Below are 24,376 nucleotides of genomic sequence, written 5' to 3' on the forward strand. Positions count from 1 at the left end.
GTCAACAATTCTAATAATAACGCAAAAGTCATTTCAGATTCCCAGTTCTAACAATGCTGGAGGTTATACGAAAGCAGCAGGATTGTTACAGTGTCGCCCAAATCCAGGGGTCCAGGAAATCCCGGTGACCTGGTGTGGCCCGTATTTATTTATATAAGCGGAGCTGCTGTAAATGCATGTATAAGCATGGTTTATTCAGAGCAGAGAATAATTCCGTACTGCAAACCCTTCCAGATTGTAGGCATGGTTTTCGGCAATAGCGTATAACTTCTAAGTACATGAAAATGTTCCGTAGACAGCAAAAGCAACTTTAAATATAAACTGAATGAAACCACTGCGCAAATTAAACCAGAAGCAGCTCACACTTATATTGTATCACCAAACCATGGGACTAACAGTGTGGAGTTTGTATGTTCTCCGTGTTTGCGTGGATTTCCTCAGAGAACTCCAGTTTCCTGCCACAAGCCAAAAATGTAATGGTAGACAGTGGTGGCTCCAGGGGTGGTGCTGCAGTGCAGTTCAACATTGCACACTGCTAAACGTCCGCAGTCGGTGTGACTTGCATATTACAATTTTGGACTACACTGCAGCCCAACCTCTAGAGCCGCCACTGATGGCAGGTTAATTGGCTCCCTACAAAAATTAACCCTAGGGTGCCTGTTCATGTGTTTAGGGCACACTAGATGGGCCAAGCGGTTCTTATGTGCAACCATATTCTATGTTTATATGCAGCCCTTCTGAGCGATATTGCTCATTTAATTGCTCAGTGTGTATGCTGCAGCCGACACCAATAGCACATTCCCGCAGCTCATTTATGGCCCCCTCCATCGTCTCTGCATGTATAGATGAGGGAGCGGTGCGTTCATGAGGGCCATGCTGCTCGGGGTGATCTGAACCTCCCCTCTGGCGTCCATAAAAAAAGTCACACATAAATAATATATTTTGCATTAGTTTTTGATCTGCAGAGAGCATGTGATTTTGCTGCCCACTCCTATTCGCTGTTCAAGTAATTATATGTAAAACAGATGCAGCCTAGATTGAGTAAAGGATGTACAGATGGAGCCCTCTTCATCTCTCCCTTTAATAGGATTAAGTGAGTAATAGGATTACTCTGCTAATCTCCTACTGTATTGTTCTATGTATTGTATTGCTGCTGAGAACAATAGAATAGCCATGGTGAGCCATGTTGAGCCAAGACCTAAGGAAGATAGTTGTACTGTACTGTAATTTTACTTATAATTTTATTTATTTTAAGGGCTTTCTATTTGTGATATATAAAAAAAAATTTTTTTTCAAAAATCTCCGAAACCTTCATTATGAAGGGGGGATATTTGGTAGTTTTTAAAATGTTTCCTGTTTTTATAGCCCTACAGCTGTTTAACATCTGCGGTGGTGGAGAAAGCTTGTGACCCATTTGGATTTATCAGCAATCTGATTTTAATTTATACTCTCATATTGAATAAATCTGTTGGAACAAAGCATGTATCATTTCTACCTCTTGTCTTTTGTGAACTTGTTATTGATTCAACACTTACTTTCTTTGTTGGGAATAGTACGGGAAACTTTCAACAAAGATTACAATCAAATGTTCTACGTACCTATTGATAAATCCCACATGAGATTAAGGTATTTAGGGATGTTACTCTCATTAGAACTGCTGGTTTTCATGTCCATTGCATAATTTGTATATAAGGTCACATCACAACACTTCTGGGTTAATGTACGGACTTTGAACGTTTTGTGGCTTCCTACGCCTATGTTTGGGATATGCACCAGTTTTTATGAATGCTCGCTAGGTAGTTGGGTAAGTGCATGAGAGGGTGTAGGCACCTGTGCAGAAAGGAGATTTGTGCTGTCCTGTGTGATTATTCATATGAGATAACGGGTCAGTGAAAACAAAGTTATATTGCAAATATCCCCAATACATATAAAAACGTGTAACAAGGTACAGTAACTATCATATTGTCTGGCAGCAGTCAAAGAGTAGTCTTAAGTCCCGTACACATGGAGTGACGGGTGCCAGCGCTGTGTGGGGTGCTTAAGTGCAGCCCACTCAGCACACATAACTGCACACATGCAATTCACCTGCGATGTGTGCTGATTGATCTGTGCGGAGCAGTGTTTTGCCTATGCTTATTGGCAATCTTAGTAGGTATGCAGTGCATGCACTGTCTATCAGAGCGGGCAATGGCGACGCATGGGAATACACATCGCCATCGCTATAGGGTATACACAAAGAGCAATGCGTGATTACTTACTAAGCGATCTAGACAAATCGCTTAGAAAAGAGCCTAAAATTGTGCCGTGTGTATGCCCCTTTAAGGGGCTTACACACGTTGAGATGTGTGCTAAACTTTTGTGCTGGGCAATTTAAGGTGAACAACTGGATAACCCACACACTTGCAGCAATCTGTCTAAACTGAATATGCTGAGCAATTTAGCTAATTAACACAAAACGAAACAAGAGGAGGGCTCACAGGGAGTGACAGGGGAGTGGCTCACAGGGAGAGACAGGGGAGTGGCTCACAGGGAGAGGCAGGAGAGTGGCTCACAGGGAGAGACAGGGGAGTGGCTCAAAGGGAGAGGCAGGAGAGTGGCTCACAGGGAGAGACAGGGGAGTGGCTCACAGGGAGAGACAGGGGAGTGGCTCACAGGGAGAGACAGGGGAGTGGCTCACAGGGAGAGACAGGGGAGTGGCTCACAGGGAGAGACAGGGGAGTGGCTCACAGGAAGAGGCAGGAGAGTGGCTCACAGGGAGAGACAGGAGAGTGGCTCACAGGGAAAGGCAGGAGAGTGGCTCACAGGGAGAGACAGGAGAGTGGCTCACAGGGAAAGGCAGGAGAGTGGCTCACAGGGAGAGACAGGAGAGTGGCTCACATGGAGAGGCAGGGGAGTGGCTCACAGGGAAAGGCAGGAGAGTGGCTCATAGGGAGAAGCAGGATAGTGGCTCACAGGGAGAGGCAGGAGAGTGGCTCACAGGGAGAGGCAGGGGAGTGGTTATAACTATAAAGCTCTAGGGGTGAGATTTAATAGGATGAGAGATTCAAAAAGTGAGAGATTTGGTAAGAAATCTCCAGTTTTTTTAAAGCGGCAATCATTTACACTGCAAAACCAGTTTGATTTTGCAGCGTAAATGATTGCCGCTTTAAAAAAACTGGAGATTTCTTACCAAATCTCTCACTTTCTGAATCTCTCATCCTATTAAATCTCACCCTACATCTCTAATTCTGTAAAAAGAAGCGATGTAAAGTTACTTGCGCATCTATGAGCAGTGGATCATAACATATAGTGAAAATGTACATTTTTGCCTGAAAATTGTCTTTCTTTCTATAATACAGAGGCTATAAATAAATAAATAAAAACTATTCAATATTTTAAATAATTTTCCCATTATGTACTTAATTTAATATATAAATCACAGTGTTTTAGGGGGAAAATAGAAAAGTTAAAAAAATAAATGAAAATGGTTAACTTAAACATTTATTATTCAGGTGTTTTAAATAAAGTTTTATTCATTCAAACCATATTTTTCACCAATTGAACCTGTAATCCAGTGTAACAGTAAGGCTAAACTGGAAGCTGGGCATGGATGAATAACCTGCAATTCTGTTATGAATAACCTGCAATTCTGTGTAAACACATGTAGACTTGTCCTACATCCGAATGCTCAGTTGCTGAACAGCTACACGCACTACATGTCGTAAGTGGAAATACGGCTCAGATGTGTATAACTGTGAGTGACTCATAGTTACTCAGTTTGCAGTGCTCGGCTACAGAGAATGCGCATTGCAAAATCAAAACTCAAGATCCATCCATAAGACGAGCTTCCGTGCAACTCTGAATCGGCCATCAACCATTATATAAGTAAGCTGTGTAAGAATTGATGGCGCCCTATAAACATGTAGGTGTCCAATCATACAGTTACTAACAACATAATGGTTTATTTACGTAAAACTCATTTACTTTGTTTGTGCATTTATAATGGGTACTTGTTTCCTAGCAGGGCACCCAGTACGCATCTAGTGTACTGGGCTATTCTCCATAGTAAAATCGCATCACGTAGCGTGTATAGTGCTGTGCGATGCCCATATTAAGTGCACAGGAGTGCTTATACAATGAAATATTGCATCGGATTGCATGGCACGAAATGCGATGCGATGCAATGCGATATTTCATTGTACAAGCACCCATGTGATGAGATGTCATGGGTGCGTAATATGAGATGTGATGCAATGACATTAACGCCAACCCGAAGCGTGTTGAGCGCAGCGAGCCCCGCGTGGGGCGGCGGAACGCATCCTCCGCTCTTTTCTTATCCCCACTATCCACGTCGGCGTGGAGTTGATTTTATATAGTGTGGCGAGCGCAGCGAGCCCGAAGCATGGCGAGGAGATGCGGAATACATATAAAGCAATCCGCGTCCCCTCGCGGGGCTCGCCACGCTTCCGGCTCGGTGGCTCGCTGCTCTCGCCACACTATATAAAATCAACTCCACGCCGACGTAATGGGGGTATGAAAAGGTCGGAGGACGCGTTTCCCAGCCCCTCACGGGGCTCGCTGCGCTCGCCATGCTTTGGGTTGGCGTTGATACTGGGGGTGACAGGGAAAATGACTGGGAAAATGACAGCCAAAATGACAGTAAATGACAGGGAGCGGGAATGCGAAAATCGCATCACATGCTACTACTACGTTATGCGATGCGATTTCAGTACATTTGCGTACGTAATAAATCTGGGCGCCCTGCTAGGAAACAAGTACCGTTGTACTGTACAGATGGAGCCGCGCTCATTCAACCCGCCGGCACGCCACAGATTTACATCTCGGCACGGCTTTTGCCAAGACAGGGACGCACCAGTGTCTCAAATGCACTCACGCCCCATTCTCGGTGAATGACGCGCCGAGACGGAATGCTGTGGTGCTACGGCAGTTTGAATGAGCGCAGCTCCATCTGTATATATTTTTTTTTTCTTTTTGCCGTCAGCCTCCATAATGACGTGACCATGGGTTTAGTATGTATCCTATTCATAGAAGGCATAAAAGATTCTGCCTAGGTCTGTTATTTTGTGCGGCCTTAGGCAGGGATTAGAGTTAGTGCGGCGTTAACTGTCCAATCATTTAAATGCCTGGTTCAAACAACATCAATAATGAGAGATCTTAACTATTTTGGGCCTATAGCTGCCAAATAACAAAGAGGCCACGCGCCATGTTGCTGAACACATTAATAAGGGCGTATGACTCATGTAGGAGCTTTTCAGGCACACGTTTTATATAAACTGCAGGAAGGCCCTGGATTTAGTCATGTTTAGTGCTATAATCCCGTCATTGTAAGCAATGACGGCACATGGGGCAACACAATCTGTGAGCAGCAGTAGGATAGAGCATTTCATTGGACCCAGTTGTTTACACGTATACCTAGCCTTAAACATAGAGTGAATGGTAGAGTCAGGCAATATTTGTTTGGGTGGAAAATGTGTTTGGATCATTATCAAATTTCAGGAAATCTATTTATGTTATCATTTCAATTTAACTCAATGAATTAATGGAATTACAATATTTCAGTGTGATACTCATAACAAATGTTTATTTTCTGAATAATGTAAATAATGTATGTGCATCATGTACACATTTTCAATGTCAATAATGACAGAGTCTCCACATAAAGTGTTGACAATAGAATGTTGACAGACAATTTTTAAAAAATGACTAGGTTTGATTAACGTAATGTCTGCATTAGGCATGGAGTGAGTTAAACATCCAAGCAGGGGCGGATTGGCCCACCGGGAAACCGGGCTGTTTCCCGGTGGGCCGGCATATTTTTAGTATAAAGGGCCACCCTCCCTCCTTAACAGGGCCGGCCGCGGCATCTCCCTGTATTTTGCCCTGTTTAAAGATGGCCGCGGCCGGCCTCGAGTAGTTCCACAGTGAAAGTGGCCGCGGGAGGGCTGCGGCGCATGCGCGGCCGCACGCAGCTCCTCCCGCAGATATTACATCTGCCCCACTGTGCAGAGGTGGTGGCCGCATCGCGATCGCGGGTGCGCGTGTGACGTCACCGCGCACCCGCCCACTGTACAAGACTGCCTCAGCTGCCTGCAATGTGGGAACTTGGAAGGCTGAGCCGCTGAGGAGTGAGTGCCGATGCCCGACTGCCTAGATTATAGTATGGAAGTGGCAGCGGGCAGACTCACCAAAGAGTTGTAAGATGACTGGCATTATTTTTATTTTGTAATGTGTTTAAGTTTGCTACTATATATTTAATGCATATATATTCTTTGAAGTTTTTTGTGCCTTCATTAAACTGTGTGTGTACAGTGGCGGTGGGTGGAACTACCAGGGGTGATGTTAGGTACCCGCCCCCAGCAGCAGCGTCACTGCCTCATTACCATGAGAACGCCCAGCGTTCTCATGGGTAACGCCCATGGAACGCTGGGCGTTCCCATATGGTAATGGGGCAGCCCGGCGCCCCCCCGCCCATCTCCGCCCCACGCACGCCGCCATGGGTGCACGCACTATACGTCTGCACATGTGCAGAAACCCGCATGCAGACGCGCAACATTGGTCCTGCGTGCGAATGCACGCAGGACCGAACAAACGTGAATAACCCCCTTAGTGTGGTGGTGGCTGTGTCCAAAGAGGCACAGCCACTCACCACGGCTGTCACTTCCCCCCAGCCTCCCGCCGGCTGCTGCTGATACCCTCCCCGCAGCCCATACCCACTGCGGTCCCCGGAACCCCTCCCCCCCCCATCCAGGTTTTCCACTAGTGTAAAACTTGTAGAGACAACACAGCTGCATTTTAAATTTGCCGCTGTGAGTGAATAAATAACTGCTCGCAGATCGGCAGCCGCAGCATTGCGGTGTGTCAGATAATGTGTAATGGGCATTGCGGTGTGTCAGATAATGTGTAATGGGCATTGCGGTGTGTCCCATAATGTTTAATGGGCATTGCGGTGTGTCCCATAATGTTTAATGGGCATTGCGGTGTGTCAGATAATGTGTAATGGGCATTGCGGTGTGTCAGATAATGTGTAATGGGCATTGCGGTGTGTCCCATAATGTTTAATGGGCATTGCGGTGTGTCAGATAATGTGTAATGGGCATTGCGGTGTGTCCCATAATGTGTAATGGGCATTGCGGTGTGTCCCATAATGTGTAATGGGCATTGCGGTGTGTCAGATAATGTGTAATGGGCATTGCGGTGTGTCAGATAATGTGTAATGGGCATTGCGGTGTGTCCCATAATGTGTAATGGGCATTGCGGTGTGTCCCATAATGTGTAATGGGCATTGCGGTGTGTCAGATAATGTGTAATGGGCATTGCGGTGTGTCAGATCATGTGTAATGGGCATTGCGGTGTGTCCCATAATGTTTAATGGGCATTGCGGTGTGTCAGATAATGTGTAATGGGCATTGCGGTGTGTCAGATAATGTGTAATGGGCTGTGCGGTGTGTCACATAATGTTTAATGGGCATTGCGGTGTGTCAGATAATGGCCCTTATTCAGATCTGATCACAGTACACATTTGTTCTCAAAATGGGCAAAACCATGTGCACTGCAGGTGGGGCAGATGTAACATGTACAGTGAGAGTTACATTTGTGTGAGTTATTTTGTTTCTGTGCAGGGTAAATACTGGCTGCATTATTTTTACACTGCAATTTAGATTTCAGTTTCAACACACCCTACCCAAATGTAACTCTCTCTGCACATGTTACTTCTGCCCCACCTGCAGTGCACATGTTTTTTCCCATTTTGAGAACAAATTCGTACTGCGATCAGATCTGAATGGGCCAATGTGTAATGGGCATTGCGGTGTGTCAGATAATGTGTAATGGGCATTGCGGTGTGTCAGATAATGTGTAATGGGCATTGCGGTGTGTCCCATAATGTTTAATGGGCATTGCGGTGTGTCAGATAATGTGTAATGGGCATTGCGGTGTGTCAGATAATGTGTAATGGGCATTGCGGTGTGTCCCATAATGTGTAATGGGCATTGCGGCAGCGGGCCATTTCCCGGTGGACCAGCACATTTTAATAGGGAAGCGGCCGCCCACCCTCCTAACAGGGCCGGCCGCGGCATCTCCGTGCCGGGCCGCGGCACTGTGCCCTGATTGAAGATGGCCGTGGCCAGCCTCAAGTCCTCCCACAGTTAAAATGGCGGGAGTGCTGGTGTGCAGAAAGCCTGGCTGCGCTGCCCACGTGATCAGCCATCCCAGCAGCAGCGCGCAGGACTGTTTCGCGCGCTGCGCTGGATGGATCTGTTGGGCGTGGCAGGAGCATCGAGCAGGGATAAACACAGCATGCAGAGGCCGGAGGGAGCACAAAATAAACAGCAGCCGGGGACTGTCTGACAGGTGGCCACAGGAGGAGGGTAAAAACAAGGCACTGGTGCTGGCAGAATTAATAATTTGAGGCCTCAGTGTATATATATAAATATATATATATATATATATATATATATATATTCAACAAAAAAAGTGAGCAAATTAATGGCACAGGCTGTGGAGCTAGCGGTGAATACTACGCATGCTGACTACAGTATATTGAATTGTATGTGAGCCTACACTTTTTCAGTAAATACTTGTCATTACTTTGCTGATGTGTGCGCTCCTTTTTCTTGTTGGATGTTCCATACACTGAGGCCGTGACAAAGCCTCCTGGAAGTGAGCCAGCACTACATCCTTAAAGACGGATTTACATATATATGACATTGTGACGTTGCGCAGATCCTCTTCTTGTGTGTATGTATATATATATATATATATATATATATATATATATATTTTTTTTTTCATCTCCATAGTAACCGGACTCCTGCATTCTGATCAGAACTGTGATGCATTTCCTTTGACTCGTCTTCTGGAGAAAGCCTGCTGGAAGAGGGGCTGCGCTGAGCGGAGGTCATGTGAGAGCGACTTCCGCCGGCGTCTGCTTGCACAGTGAGGCTGACTGCCGGTTTTTCAATGGCGGACAGAGATCTGCATGCACGGGCTTTCGTCAGGTACAGGGTTAACCGGAGGGTGGGCGGGAGGGTGGGATTTTTGTGGTGTGTATATATATGTCTTTTGTGTACTGTATTGTTCGAGTCCCTGATGACGGGGTAGATACCTCGTAATGGCGTAGGACCATCAATAAATGTTTTTTTGCATTTATTGGACAGTGAAAGTCTGTCGGAGGGCTGCCAACCCCTCTATCTATATATACATATGCCTTACAATACAGATTTTTAAGGTAGATGGATGAAGAAATGGCGGCACTCGAAGACTGATATAAACTGGGTAATTTTGTAAAAGCATAGAACAGTGCATCATACTCCGACGTTTCGGGTATACAACCCCGTTTTTTAAGGTGCAGAAAGTGACAACGGTTGTCACTTTCTGCACCTTGAAAATGGGGTTGTATCATCGGAGTATGATGCACTGTTATATGCTTTTACAAAATTACCCAGTTTACAGTTTATCAGTCTTCGAGTGCCGCCATTTATTCACCCTGTGTCTTCTCATTCCGTTGCATAATGTGAACTTTAGCCTATTTTTTTTTTACTCATTCTGTGTGGCATTTTGTGAATTTTGGATCATTCCATGTGTCATAATGTGAATATTGGCTCATACTGTGTGGCATAAGGTGTACAGTTTTTTTTTATAGAAAATAGGGCCCTCATGTTATGGTGCATAATGTGTTCAAGGGAGGTGGCCCATACTCAAAGCCCCACGGGGGGGGGGGGGGGACAGTTGGGAGACCCCCTGTCACCCTCCCCCTGTCTCTATCTCCCCAGCCCCACAGGCTGCAGAATAGACGCTGTATGCATGCGCCTATTCTGCAGCCTGAGGGGCTGGGGACATAGCCAGCAGCTCAGAGAACCACTAGCCATGACCCCACAGCAGCAAAAAATAGGGCGGGGCTTCGTTGACATAGGCCACACCCCCATATTGATAGACCACGCCCACCCAAAAACGGGCGCGCCTGCGGCGCGCGGCAACACCGCCCCCCCCCTTTAGGGCTGCTTCAAGATATTTCCCGGGCTGGTTTTAATTCCCAATCCGCCCCTGCATCCAAGGCTGTTGTGTGACCTAGGGAAGCACGTGACTCGGGGGTCCAATAAGGACTCAGGGAAGGGCAGTGTTAGCTGGGATATCAGGGCAGGAAAGGGAGGTGTCTTCCTCTCTTTCCTGAAGGTTTTTCCGCCCTCCCTCCCTTGTGTTATTATGGTTGGGTGGGTGTTTAATTGCGTTGGCTGATAGGCGGGAAAGAACGGCAGGTTAATAGAATTAGCTATTTTTCAAATGATGATGCTACGTATACGTTTGCTTTTCGGTGCGCTCGCCTCTCATTGGCTTAGGCCTTCGCTGGATCACCTGCTCGGGGACAGCGACCCCACCCTGATGGGTGGGTAGTCAATGAGGTAGGTCGAGCGGATACCGCTTGTTAGGGTAGGCTTGATTACATATGCAGATTGTGTGGGTGGAGCTTAGTTAATTAGCCGTTCTTTCTGGGCCACCATTAATTAATTAATTATTAATAAATTAATCTAGCTTAAAAGTGCTAAAATAAATCAGCTAACAATTTCTGCCAAAGCTAAGTCTCCAAGTCTTTATTTCAGGTTTAGTTTGTAAGTTTTGAATTGTGATGTATATACTGTACATGCTAGAGGCCACACACATCAGATGCTAAGATGTGTAAGGAATAGGCTGTGGGTAGGGTTAGGGTTCTCCACAGATATTTCTACGCAATATGGCTCCCAGTGTGAGCAGGATATTTTCTACCACAGGATAGCCCACAATGCAGTATACACAAAATTGAGGTCATTAGTAGATAAAGGGGGGTATTCAATCCAGGATCACGGCTGTCGATCCCTCCTGACAGCTGTGATCCTGGACCGTTTATGTTTTGATCGACAGCTGAACGGCAGGCGGGATTCAATGTCACGGCAACACGGGGAGTTGCCGTGAAAACGGCCGTGGATTGTCTATCTGCGGGATCAGGACAATCCATGGCCGTTATCAGTAGAACAGGCCCAACAGATTCTAAAGTCGGGATCGTTCTGCCGTGATCCTGCTTCAATGCTAGTCTAGATCTATACAGTCACAGATATTGCACATTATCCCACATAATACAGATGCCAAGTCCTGGATCAGAGGCAATGGAGGCGCCAACCTCTGGGATCCAAGCCATGAACGGGAACTGGTGTGGTTCACAGTGGTATCCAAATGTGACCGCTGCTCTTCCAATGGAGTTGTGAGGTGCATCCGCATAGTTAATTGGCTCTACCCAGGAGCCAAACACCAGTAATAGGTGACAGGACGGCTCCCACCTGGTACCACTCGACCTTACTGCAGCAAGTGATGGTGCACGTAAATTCTGACCCTGCTCCACCACTCACACACTCTCACACAGCATAGCTGAAGCCCTGCCAATCCACTGTGGACACACACTATATTTGTTTTGTTTTTTTTTTAAGAAGGAAGGAGGGCACCAAACTCCAACTTGCCTCCTTGTGATTGAAACCTATTTACGCCTCTGTCCTGGATTATAATAAATGATACTTCTCGATCTTACCTGTCGGATACAATAGCGAGCAGACATGGTCCAAGCGGCCTGTAACACTTCGTATTGCTGCTGTACTGCTGCACTACTGTTGTTGTACTTGGGACCCTCTTCCTGCTGACCCACAGTGGTGGCTGATTTCATGGTATGTGCATGTCTATGTTGTAAATGGTAGTGATAGCAGGTGCCAGCGGGGTGAAAGTAGCGAGCAGGGTCAAGGGCATGGACATCCTGTGCATTTGCACAGCATGCCTACCCTTAGAAATGACCCTGGGGTCAGTAATATTCACCTTGCCAATGGCCATCCACACGGCCAACATTCACAAAGTTGCCATTGGCAATGATCACATTATGTCATTGGAAACATTGGGAAGGTCATCATTTGACATGTCGACATCCCAAAATTCTAAATGTTAACTCTAGCTACTTATATACCTAGGCCACAGTGCCGACATCAGCAAGGTGCCGCCCCCCCCCCCCTTCTTCCACAGCATTTGGCAGAATTGGTCATAGTGCCAACTTGTGGTGTTGGAAGGGGACAAAGGGTCACCAAGCTCCTGTGGTGCCTCCTGGATGTCACGCACATGGGTAAGATATTACTCCAAACAGTGTATGGGAGACAACCAAATACAGTTTATACTGTATAATAAGCATTTATATTGTCACCATTAACCCACCGTGTCCGCTCCCACTTATCTGAATTCTAAAGGAAATATATATCTCATAGGGTCGATCCTTCCTCTTGGTGCCCAACCCTTCAATAGCACTAGGAGATTTATTTCCTTTCTTAATCCAGTATTACGGTATGCTTTGGTTTCCTTGGTCATCTTCCGCATGTTTTGACTGTATATACACACACACGCACGCACCACTTTTAAAGTCCTTGGTGCTACCTAAGAGTTCCTTTGAACCTGTCAGTAAACAGATGTTTGAGGCCTTGATCTTAATACACTGTGATATGAGGACCCCATACTCGGGTGTGAGGAATATATTTACTGATAGGAGTAAGCAAACAAGTCACTTTCCATTTCCAGGCACTGCTGCATTATTGATGCGTTATCTCTCATATCCCATAGGAGAATCCTTCCTGTATTTCCCCAGGTACCATTACAGCCTATGAACCTTATGGCAGTGACACCGGAATATGGATGACACCGGAATATGGATGCACTCATATAACATATTATTTATTCATATTATCTATGGCTATTGTTTTAGATGCGGTACCCCATGTCATTACCTCACAGTGATAAATCATTCATGTATACTGCTAGCTAGAGAGGTTCCACAACATTGTTATAGAATGTGACATGTCTATGTACGAGCTTAGAGGAGACAGAACATACTCCAGCTGTGTCCCACTCACTATATTGTATTTATATGATTATTAGGTACTACTGTACATGTGTTTGCTGTGATTGCAAGATAAACTATATTCACAGCTGGTGAGAAATCATTTCACAACATGGCATGGGATCCACTTTGCTATGAGGATTAGTTTATATTTAGCATGTCATGAAAATCAATTTTTCCATCCATTTGATTGCTAGAGCACATGGAAAATACTACAGTACATTTCATAGGTCCCACATTCAGGGCCGCCAATAGGGGGGTGCTGTGGGTACAGCGGTTCTGGGCCTTGGCCTCTGGAAGGGCCTGGTCAACTCATTTTGCTCACCACAACCCTCCCAACTGCCTCCGCTGCGCTCAGTGCACTGAACAAAGCAGGTCCTGGAGCGCAGGCTTATTCAATGCAAGACGCCGGTGGCCAATTAAAATGCTACACCGGTTTTTGAGCCAATCAGAGCTCACCAAATTGGCTCACCAGCCGGTGCTGCATTTTAATTGGCCGCTGGCATCCTGAGTTGACGAAGCCTGCGTTCCAGGACCTCCGGGCTGCAGCTCAGCGTAAGAGAAGATGGGGGAGCAGGAGCCGGGTAAGTCAAGTGAGGAGGAGGAAGGGGTAGTGGGGGGACCCAGACTGGAAATGAGTCCCAGGCCCCAAAATTCCTGATGGCAGCCCTGCCCACATTGCTTTGGTCAGTCTCATAGCCATTAAATCATTATAAACCACCAGCCAATCAGCTGGTTACTGCCCTGTCACATCCTGAGGGACAGATTCTCTAAGCTTCAAAAGTGATAAAATGGACAGTGATAAACAACCAACCAATCAGCTCCTGCCTGACATTTTTCAAACACAGTCTGTGACATGGCAGGTAGGAGCTGATTGGTTGGCGGTTTATCACTCTCCATTTCCAGCGTTTTATGGGCATCCCTACAAAAACACAGGGCATTCCGCTGGGAATGCAGGCATGCTGCTGCCTCCGCGGGGCGGGCAGTTGAAGTCACATGACGCCGGCGCCCACCCTGAATTTAGAAATCAGAATCTATTTTGACAGGTGGAGCCAATTTTATAGTTACGCCACTGTTGGGTGGGGTTTGTTGAAACTGAAAGTGTAAAAACTGCAGTGTAAAAATAATGCAGCCAGTATTTACCCTGCACAGAAACAAAATAACTCACACAAATCTAACTCCGATCTGAATAAGGGCTTTAATGTGTAGATGCTTTAGTAAATGTACCTCTGTGATTAATCTCATCACAAAAATGTGGCAATAGTGTTGGATATTCATGGTCATTTCGATCTTCAAAGCTGTTCAGTCCTTGGGTTAACACCATGGATAACTGTAGGTTACCGGAAATGTTCCTTCGATATTGTTATAATATTTAATGGTGAAAGCTTATTTTTTTTTTTTTTTTTATTCTTTTAACTTGTGCCTAAATTATGTAGGCATACGCTATATGTATACAAATAAGCAGATCCACAGCATAGGGCAATGGTAATTATGGGGGCGATTCTCCAAGACAGAAATACGTAAAAACCCCGTTATCAGGGTTTTTACCGCATTTCTGTATGCTCTGTGCCCCCTCCGCAGTGGCAGCGCTGCGGAGGGAATCGCCAGCAAAAGCTGGCGATTCCCTGCAGATGCCTATGAGATTCTTACCGCAGCGCTGTTTGAGGGATCCGTCATGGATCCCTCCCAGCATGCCCTGCGGCCGGCGCTGTCACTCTGTGCATGCGCAGATGGACTCCCGGGTCACAGACCCAGAAGTCCAGTGCCGGCACCGCATCGCAAGGGACAGCTCTTATCGCAAGAGCTGTCCCTTGCGTTAATGACCGCATATGTTAGAACATATACCGTTATTAAAAATGCGATGCCTGGCGACACCCCGCCCTAAGTGTTTTATAGTAACAGGGCCGATAATGAAAATCGCAGGGCTGGGTAAGGTTATTTACCCTCTCCTCATAATGCTAACCTAATGCCTTTATCCTTAAAAGCCTAACCCCTTCCTCCCCGCAACCTGGTTGGGATTGTTTGGTCCACCATAAGATGGTCGACAGTCATTAGGTCAACACAGTTGGGTCGACATACAGGAAGATCGAAAGGGGTCTAGGTCAACATGGGTCAAGGTCGACATGGGTCTAGGTCGACATGGGTCTAGGTCAGTCCCTTGTCGACCTAGACCCCTGTCGACCTTGACCCATGTCGACCCTCCTGTATGTCGACCCAACCGTGTCGACCTAATGACTGTCGACCATTTGACTGTATCCCCGCAACCTAACTTTAACCCCCACTTCCTAGCCCTAGACTTCCCCAGCATACTTTCAATCGGCATGCCAGCTATCGGGATGCCAGCTGTCAGGATGCCAGGTGTCGGGATGCCAGGTGTCGGGATGCCAGGTGTCGGGATTCCGTCATAGGCATCTCCAACAATGTTGGGATTGTGGCGCCAGTGTTACGGCCCCAAGTTGTGATTCCAACGCTGGATATTTCAACATGGGCATCCTGTTTTATATTATTCACACATGAAAAAGGTCAACATGCATTAGGTCGACATAGTCAAAAGGACGCTGTACACTTCTATTGTGTCCATGCGAAAATAGTGAAATTCTCATGTTAACCTTTTTCAAATCGCCCTTTTTTTGTTGACCAATAGTGGTCGACCTTTTGACTGTCAACCTAGACACTGTCAACCTAACAGCCCATACCCGTCAGCAATGCATGAGTTGGGACTATTGGATGTGTCCTCCTGTATCACATGATTGAGTCATTCAGTGATGATTGGACTGCCCTCAAAGATTCCAGCTGCAGTGCTGACTCCTCCACGACAACAGGAACCAGGCGCTGTAGGATAATGTTACAAAGCAGCACCCAACTCTTGTGGAGGAGCCAGCATTTTTGTGTCAACCCCTGAAATGACACCAATCTCCCCCCCTCCCCCCATTATACCTTTGGTCGAGACACATCCATTCCTTCCTACTTTCATTGCGGTGGAGGAGGGACACCCGCATGCGCACCAAAGGTGCGTCAAAAATGTTGGGGCGTTTTTGCCGCTGTGGGGGCATAGACGCTGTGCGTTCCCACGATAAGCGGGACAGTTGGGAGGTATGCACATCTGCATTTGGCTACCCCTCCAGCTATCTCCCATATATGCTCACTAACGGTCCTCACTTTGCCCGCCATTGCTACTCAGTCACCACCTGTGCGCAGTGCAATTGTAACACATTCAAATATCAAATAACATTGATAGGATAACCAAATATCGACATTGCATCAACCTCTGAATGAATCAGACCTTTAATCCACAGGAAGCACAGCAAAAATGAATGCTCCAGATGTATAACTTATTCAATGGGGATAACATAAGCATATTCTACAAAAGCTTGATTCATGACTGTTGTCTGATGATAAATGAGGTAGCACTACATGCTTCATGGAATTAGCAAGAAATACTGTTCCTTTTATTTGATATAACAGGAGCTGACATGCTTTTTCTGGGTGTATTACAACCTTTATGTTCTCCCCTTATATCCATGTGACACTGAATCAGGCACTGTACAGCATATCCTATTTTGATATGTGAATGGTACATGGATTGTGCCCAAATACGGATTACAAACAACTTTGCATAATAAATATAAAGATTGGATTGGAGGGCTTTGCAGCAACACCTGGTGCACAGAAGTGGTACTGCATCACTTCCTTAATTTATTAGCATCCGTTTAAAATATTTCTTGACAAGTTCTGTATTCCAGGTACACCAATAAGTTGCTCTTTAATATATCATCACATGTTTATTAAGTAGCAATGTGTGTGGCTCCCCATGTTTTGGCTTTGGTCCTTATTTTCCGAGTCCACCAAACCCTGCCTTGCGAATGGTGGCTGGCCGCCACCCATTCGCAAGGCAAATTTGCTCGCAGGGCATGCTCAAGCTTATGTAAGGTTCAGGTTGCCTCAGAGCAACCTTACAGACGCGTGTCTGCTCGAAGGGAAGTAGGCAGGCAGCTGACATCCGGTGATGTCAGCAGCCCACCCCCCGCATGTCCATCATGCCTCATTAGCATGAGAACGGCCAGTAATAGGGCAGCCCGGAGCCACACGCCCCTCTTTACCCCCGCCTGCAAGGCTGCTTGCATGCACCTAGCAAAAAATCTGTGGCTGTATGCAACAAGCACATGCACAGGTGCAATAAAAAACATCGGTACTTGTTTCCTATCTGGGCGCCCAGGTTTTCTACGTACGGCACCGTAATGAAATCGGATCGCATCGCATCGTACACATACACGATATTGAACGATGCGATGCGATGCAATGCGATCCGATTCGATTTCCCATAGGAAACAATGTGAAATGGCTCAATTTAGCCAAATTATCATAGGAACAATAGTAAATGGGCCAAAAACACCCCTGAACATTGAAATGTCCCCCCAAAAGTAGTTGACGCCACCCCGCCATCAACGTGAACCCGAAGCGTGGCGAGCGCAGCGAGCCCGCGAGGGGCGGCGGTACGCGTCCTCCGACCTTTTCATGCCCTACTATCCACTAGAGCGTGGAGTGAGAATAGAATAGTGTGGCGAGCGCAGCGAGCCACCGAGCCCGAAGCGTGGCGAGCGCAGCGAGCCCCGCGAGGGGACGCGGATACCTTCACAGGTAAACGCGTCCCCTCGCGGGCTTCCCAGGTGTCCATGGCGACGCGGACACCTGGGAAGCCCGCGAAGGGACGCGTTTACCTGTGAAGGTATCCGCGTCCCCTCGCCACGCTTCGGGCTCGGTGGCTCGCTGCGCTCGCCACACTATTCTATTCTCACTCCACGCCCTAGTGGATAGTAGGGCATGAAAAGGTCGGAGGACGCGTACCGCCGCCCCTCGTGGGCTCGCTGCGCTCGCCACGCTTCGGGTTCACGTTGATGGCGGGGTGGCGTCAACTACTTTTGGGGGGACATTCCACTGCTCTGTGGGTTTTTTTGGGGTTTCTGGCCCATTTACCATTCTTCCCTATGCTGATTTGGGTAAATTGATCCATTTAACATTGTTTCCTATGGGAAATCGAATCGGATCACATCGCATCGCATCGTTCAATATCGTGTATGTGTACGATGCGATGCGATCAGATTTCTCTACGGAGAATAGCATGGTGCGCAATTAACTTAGCGGGCGCCCAGATAGGAAACAAGTACCAAAACATCAGTCCCCGTGCGAAGGAGAAGAACTTGCGAACGGATCTGAATAAGGTCCTCAGTCTGTACAGCCAATGTTTAATTACAGGATTGTCTCTTGTAGAACTCACCAATTGTCCTACTGTAACATGCAACCTTGTAACATAAGTGTGATTGCTAAGTATTGTATTTAATGTGCATTTAAATGTTTCAATCCCTTGATAGCTGTAAGTAGGACTATTCTCTATATACAAATTGAACACAGCTAGACCAATCCATTCATGTATTGGCAGGTCATGTAATGGCGGGTTACGCAGTTCTCCTGTAGGCAAGTTCATGCATTTCCCAGCATTGTACTCAATTGTTTTAATATAGGAGAGAGAGAGAGAGAGAGAGAGAGAGAGAGAGAGAGAGAGAGAGAGAGAGAGAGAGAGAGAGAGAGAGAGAGAGAGAGAGAGAGAGAGAGAGAGAGAGAGAGAGTGTGTGTGTGTGTATTTTCAGGGCAAATTATTGAAATTAGTATGAAATACAGTTTTTATTTAGTATTCCATGAAAATGACCCCTATTTCTCATAGTGGAGGCTGTCATAAAAAATAATTTAAAAAACAGCTCCTAACAGCTGATTGGCTGGTAGTTTATTACTATCCACTTTATCAATCTTTGGAAGCTTGGTGCATCTGGACCAAGGTGCTTTTTTTAATCAAAGCATGGAGAGAGATATAGGGGCCAATTTATCATGATCGCATTTACAATGCGATCTGGGTGGAATATTACCTCCCAGGATCGCATTGTAAAAATGCGATCATATCGGGCGAATGTATCATTTTTAAGGGCGCAGGGACAGGGCTCCGATAGGAGCCCGTCCCTGCGTAGCCTTAACCCGGAAGCCGGGGAGTCAGCGCATGCGCGGTTATGCGCTGACCCCCGCCGACCCCTCTTACCATATGCTACAATGGACTATCGCCATATCAGAATGGCGATAGCCCAGGGGTGTGATGCCGGGCTGCCCGATGTTGATACATCGGGCAGCTTCGCATCCCCCATAGAAACCTATGGGGGATGCGGCCGGCGGGGGTGCAGAGGGGATCACAGCAGGGATTGGAGATCTCTGCTGTGGTCCCCCTTTAATACATTTAGGAGATACTTAATATTTGCGGCTAAACCCCGAAAACGGATTTAGCCGCAAATATGGTTTGATAAATGGGCCCCATAATTAGGAGAAATAAATTAGCCAATCAGCTCTTAAATGTCGTTTTTAAAATAAAGCAACCTCTAAAACAAGTTCTGAGCTGACAGGATTAGTGATCTCCGCCTCATCTCTGCAGATTAGTTATAAATTGATACAAACCATAGTGAATTTGAAGCATAACAGCAAAGAATGCTGAAAGCAGACATATTCTCAGGCTGTTTCGGTATGTTTGTATAGTTTCTGCTGCTTTGTTACTACATATACTGGAACACTATTTGCAAGTTCAGTATATACAGTAGTTAACTCTGTCTCTTTAAGCAGCTATCAGTAGTTTATGCTTGAACGCTGTTATGTAATGTAGATAATCGTATACCTCACAGTCTATCTGCAAATGTCATGTGTTAGTGTAGAACAGCTATCCTCCCAGGCACCAACTAATCATTACTGTAATATTAAATCCATCTTGTTTTTATTCCTGTGCCTTATACTAATACATATTACACTCTGCTACTTCACTGCTATTCTTTTAACACTATCACTAACACTTACTGCTATCCTTTTATTTGTGTGGTGCCCTGGGGTGGTTTGGATGGGGTGGTGGGTATGGGTCAATGGCAGTGGTGTAACTATAGTGCCGCAGACCCCTCGATGGCAGGGAGGCGCTGACTAAATGTGGGCGCTGGGGGTCTGCGGGCGCTATTGTTACACCCCCCCTTTCCCCGTTGTGGGTGCAGCATCACAGGGGAGGTGGTACCCAGTACCTGGGCAGCGTGAAGCGCCAGTGCCGCAGTGTCCAGGAACTGAAGTGCTGAGAGCGGACACTGTGGACGTACAGCGGTGGCTGAGGCCGCTGATTGGCTGAGAGAGAGCACACTCTCAGCCAATCAATGGCCTATCTTTTGAATTTCCAAACTCTGCCACCGCTATCCACTGAAAGTCGACAGGACTCAGGTCGACACTTGAAAGTGGGCTTTAGATCGACATGGTCAGTAGGTTGACATAAGTATTACATTGACATTTGGGAAGGTCGACAGTCAAAAGATTGACATGTTTTTTTTTTCACTTTTTTTGCTCCGAATGTCGACATGTTCCACATGGGCACCGTATTGGTGAAACACATCCCCTCGCCACGCTGTGGGCACTACTCTATTCTCCATCCACACCCTTGTTGAGGGTAGGGCATGAAAAACCACCTGTCAACACATATCGGCTCAAAAAAAAATGTGAAAAACCCATGTCGACCATTGTACTGTTGACCTAGCGACCATATCCCAGGGCGGTTTAGGAGTATTCTGAGCCCCAGAGGTGAACCCTATAATGTAAGGCACCTACCCAATGAGGTTACCTTAACGATTAGGGAGTAGGCTCATAATATTGTCCAATTTTATGCCAAAAAACCTTGTATATGATATATATTATTAAATACATTTAATTTGAGAGCTATTAAATAACAATGAAATCACACTTTAAGTTAGAAGAAGAAATAATTGACAGAATTCAGCACGTGTGTATGCCAGTTAATCCATGTGTATGGAATCAGTCACGGCTTTAATATATACAAAAGAACAAAGGATGATCTTTTTATTTGCCATTGTAGCACTGTTTGCATTTGGGACACTACAATAATAAAATTGTTCCCATTTCCGCTATACTATAAACTGTGATCCATTAATGGCTGTAGGGGCGAGGTCACTGGTCCCTAGAGCATACTGCTGAATAACTAATACATACTGAGAGGATGTTGAACATATAAAATTGATGGCAGGTAAAAGACACCAACCAACATAGGCATTAGCACTAGTGACCAATAGATTATACAGTACTTTATTGTATGAACTGTACATACAATGTGAAGATTTTGGTTTAACCCTTTGAGTGTCAAGTGATTATATTAAAATACTGTAGGTATGAAAATTGGCAAGCCATCATAATGACCTGTAATGTTTACCTTAAATGGGAAATATATTCTTTTTTACACAACATATTTTTTTATTTGAATTTACATAACAAATGTTAGAGACGCTGGTATTTTTAGTGCATATATTTTCTCTGTGAGAGATGTTGGCACTCAAAGGGTTCAGATATTAGTTACAACAATTGCACCACCAATATGATCTTACATAGGTTCCCCTTGTTATGGTTCTCTACAGCTATAATAAAGTTGTCATTTTTGTTTGTCTGTTTGTCAGTTCATACCGGCATCACACAAAAACTACTGGAGGAATTTGGGTTGTGTTTTCACTATTGTATAGCTTAAAGACCTAGTAAGAAACTGTGGTATCTATTATCTCAATGTGACATCAGCGAGATGAGCAATAAAGGAAAAAACAGACGATTGACCCACAGCTTGTGCAGTGTGCGGGGTTCCTTAGATCCAAAATAACTATGTGTACAGTATATATGAATATGTATTTTTGGGGTGAAATATACTTCTAGGGACTGTTTATGAATTATGGATAGGATTTTGTTGGAATACGAGTGCAGTTCTGGGCAAATGCTAGTTAACGATAATTTAGTAACTAGAAACCCAGGATATATACTAAACATGGCTATCTATTCATGACTTGGCCCCCACAAGGGTTAAATAGAAGTTTACATGTTCATCCTGTGAAATGGAATAACTGCTACAAAAAATGCAATTTAAAACAGAGGGGCCATTTACTGAACCTACAGAATATTGGAAGTTTTCTTTATATTTAATCTTTTATTATTATTACAGGTTAAGCATCCCTTTTCCAAATATCTGTTATCCAAATTATTCCGAAAATGTACTTTTTTTTTTTTTTTGGCTAAAAACCTACTGGTTATATCTGACACTACTGGGGAAATAACATGTAACTGTCAATACTGGGTACATCTGTAACTGGCACTACTGGGGAAATAACATGTAACTGGCAATACTGGGTACATCTGTAACTGGCACTACTGGGGAAATAACATGTAACTGGCACTACTGGGGAAATAACATATAACTGACACTACTGGGTACATCTGTAACTGGCACTACTGGGGAAATAACATGTAACTGGCACTACTGGGAAAATAACATGTAACTGGCACTACTGGGTACATCTGTAACTGACACTACTGGGGAAATAACATGTAACTGTCACTACTGGGAAAATAACATGTAACTGGCACTACTGGGTACATCTGTAACTGGCACTACTTGGGAAATAACATGTAACTGGCACTACTGGGAAAATAACATGTAACTGGCACTGCTGGGGAAATAACACGTAACTGGCACTACTGGGTAAATCTGTAACTGGCACTACTGGGGAAATAACATGCAACTGGCACTACTGCAGAAATAACATGTAACTGGCACTACTGGGTACATCTGTAACTGGCACTACTGGGGAAATTACATGTAACTGGCACTACTGGGGAAATAACATGCAACTGGCACTACTGCAGAAATAACATGTAACTGGCACTACTGGGTACATCTGTAACTGGCACTACTGGGGAAATTACATGTAACTGGCACTACTGGGGAAATAACATGCAACTGGCACTACTGCAGAAATAACATGTAACTGGCACTACTGGGTACATCTGTAACTGGCACTACTGGGGAAATAACATGTAACTGGCACTAAATATGTGCAAGAAAATGATTGCTTGGCATTCAAAGGCAGTATCTGAGATTGTAAACAAACTTTGTTTCATGTTTTAAAACCTTGTTTCGTGCACAAATAAAATATATGTAGGTGTATTTCATGTGTTTGATGTGTTTGTACAACATAAATGAAAGATAACTCATACAAATTCTAAAATATTCCATAATACAGAATAATCCGTTATCCAAAATTCTTCTGGTCCCGAGCATTTCGGATAAAGGATACTCAACCTGTATTGTTATTTTAACGTTTGGTTAATAAGTAGGTTTAAATGAACAAGAAAGTTAAACAATCATTATTTTGTATTAAAATGCTGAAACTGTTACGTTGTGTTGATTAGGATACATTCTGAATCTATTCCGATTTTATTCTCACCTCTTCAATAAGGATCAAGTGATTTTGTCTGTTTGCCTTAAGCCTGTCTATCTTTCTCCTAATCCCTGTGTCCTGGCCTCTCGTCACCTTACCTCTGCCTGCCTGTCTCAGACCAGCAAAGTCATTACCATCAGCAAATACACAGCTATGTGTCATACAATAATAAGGAATCTTACCTGGAAATGCCTTGTCTATTAGCATACTGTACTTGACTTCTTTCCCTGATATTCTTTCTTCTTACAGAGTTTTGGATAATTTCTTTAAGTTGCCAATTTGTCTCCTGCTTGATAAAGGTTTATATAACCTCCTGTCTTGTGCTGCCAGCTTGTTTTCAAAGAAGCACCCTTATTTTATTGTAGCTGTTCCTTGTCCTGTCAGCCAGCCCTTGTCTGTCAGTCTCTTTGCTTCAGTTCTCCAGCTTGGCAAGTGGCAATTTCAGAGAATAAAATTAAAGCACCACTGAGGTGGCTCAATCTTTTGATCCAATCGCAGCAGTGCCCTAGGCCTTCAGCCAATCACCTCTTAACCCCAGTCCCCTATGAGGATGAACCTTCCTTAAGCAGGCTTGGAAGTGACTGAAGTGAGTCCTTCCCACAGACTACTTACATTGCTAACTTTGAGGTGTTGGACTGAAGTCCTGAGCCATTAGCTGCAAATGAACAAATAAAAATATATATGCATGTAAGCAGAGTAACAGAGGCAGGCATTAGCTTGCATTACTGAGAATTCATTAATGCGTTTGCTGGGGCATGGGATAAAGCTCATTTAACAGACAGGTCAATATGCATATTGATCTGAACAGCCAAAGCATGCAAATTGCAATGTGTTTTCTTCTGTTTATCCCACATTTTATGAATATTAAAAGCAGAACTCTTACTCATGTCTATAGTACAGCATCAGAAACATGACAATAAATCCTGCTCACAGGGTTATTGTAATTGTATGTTCTTTGATTTTTTTTTTAACCCTTTCAACTGAGTTCTGCCAAAACCTCAGGAACTGTATCATTCAAAGCAGCGCTGTAAATCAGTGTTGTGTTCCTACTAGTACATGAAAAGCCTTCAGCCATTGTACAGCACAGATTAAAAGTACAAGAACACAACCTACAAAAATAGAACAGTCCAAATGAAGAATGGCTTAATAGCAACCA

The 24,376-nt window shown here is 45.0% G+C and overlaps 1 protein-coding gene across 1 annotated transcript in view; it reads right to left on the reverse strand.

Moving 5' to 3' along the window:
• KCNJ14 (potassium inwardly rectifying channel subfamily J member 14) overlaps window positions 1–23,636 on the reverse strand; it is a 47,717-nt gene extending 24,081 nt beyond the window's left edge. Inside the window, exon 1 of the mRNA XM_083161725.1 lies at window positions 23,403–23,636. The gene's annotated coding sequence lies outside the window, so the exon portion shown is untranslated. The remainder of the gene's footprint in view (window positions 1–23,402) is intronic.
• Between the last annotated feature and the right edge of the window lie 740 nt (window positions 23,637–24,376).

The sequence above is a fragment of the Crinia signifera genome, chromosome 19 (assembly GCF_055691185.1).
Source record: "Crinia signifera chromosome 19, ASM5569118v1, whole genome shotgun sequence".
NCBI classification, from domain to species: domain Eukaryota; kingdom Metazoa; phylum Chordata; class Amphibia; order Anura; family Myobatrachidae; genus Crinia; species Crinia signifera.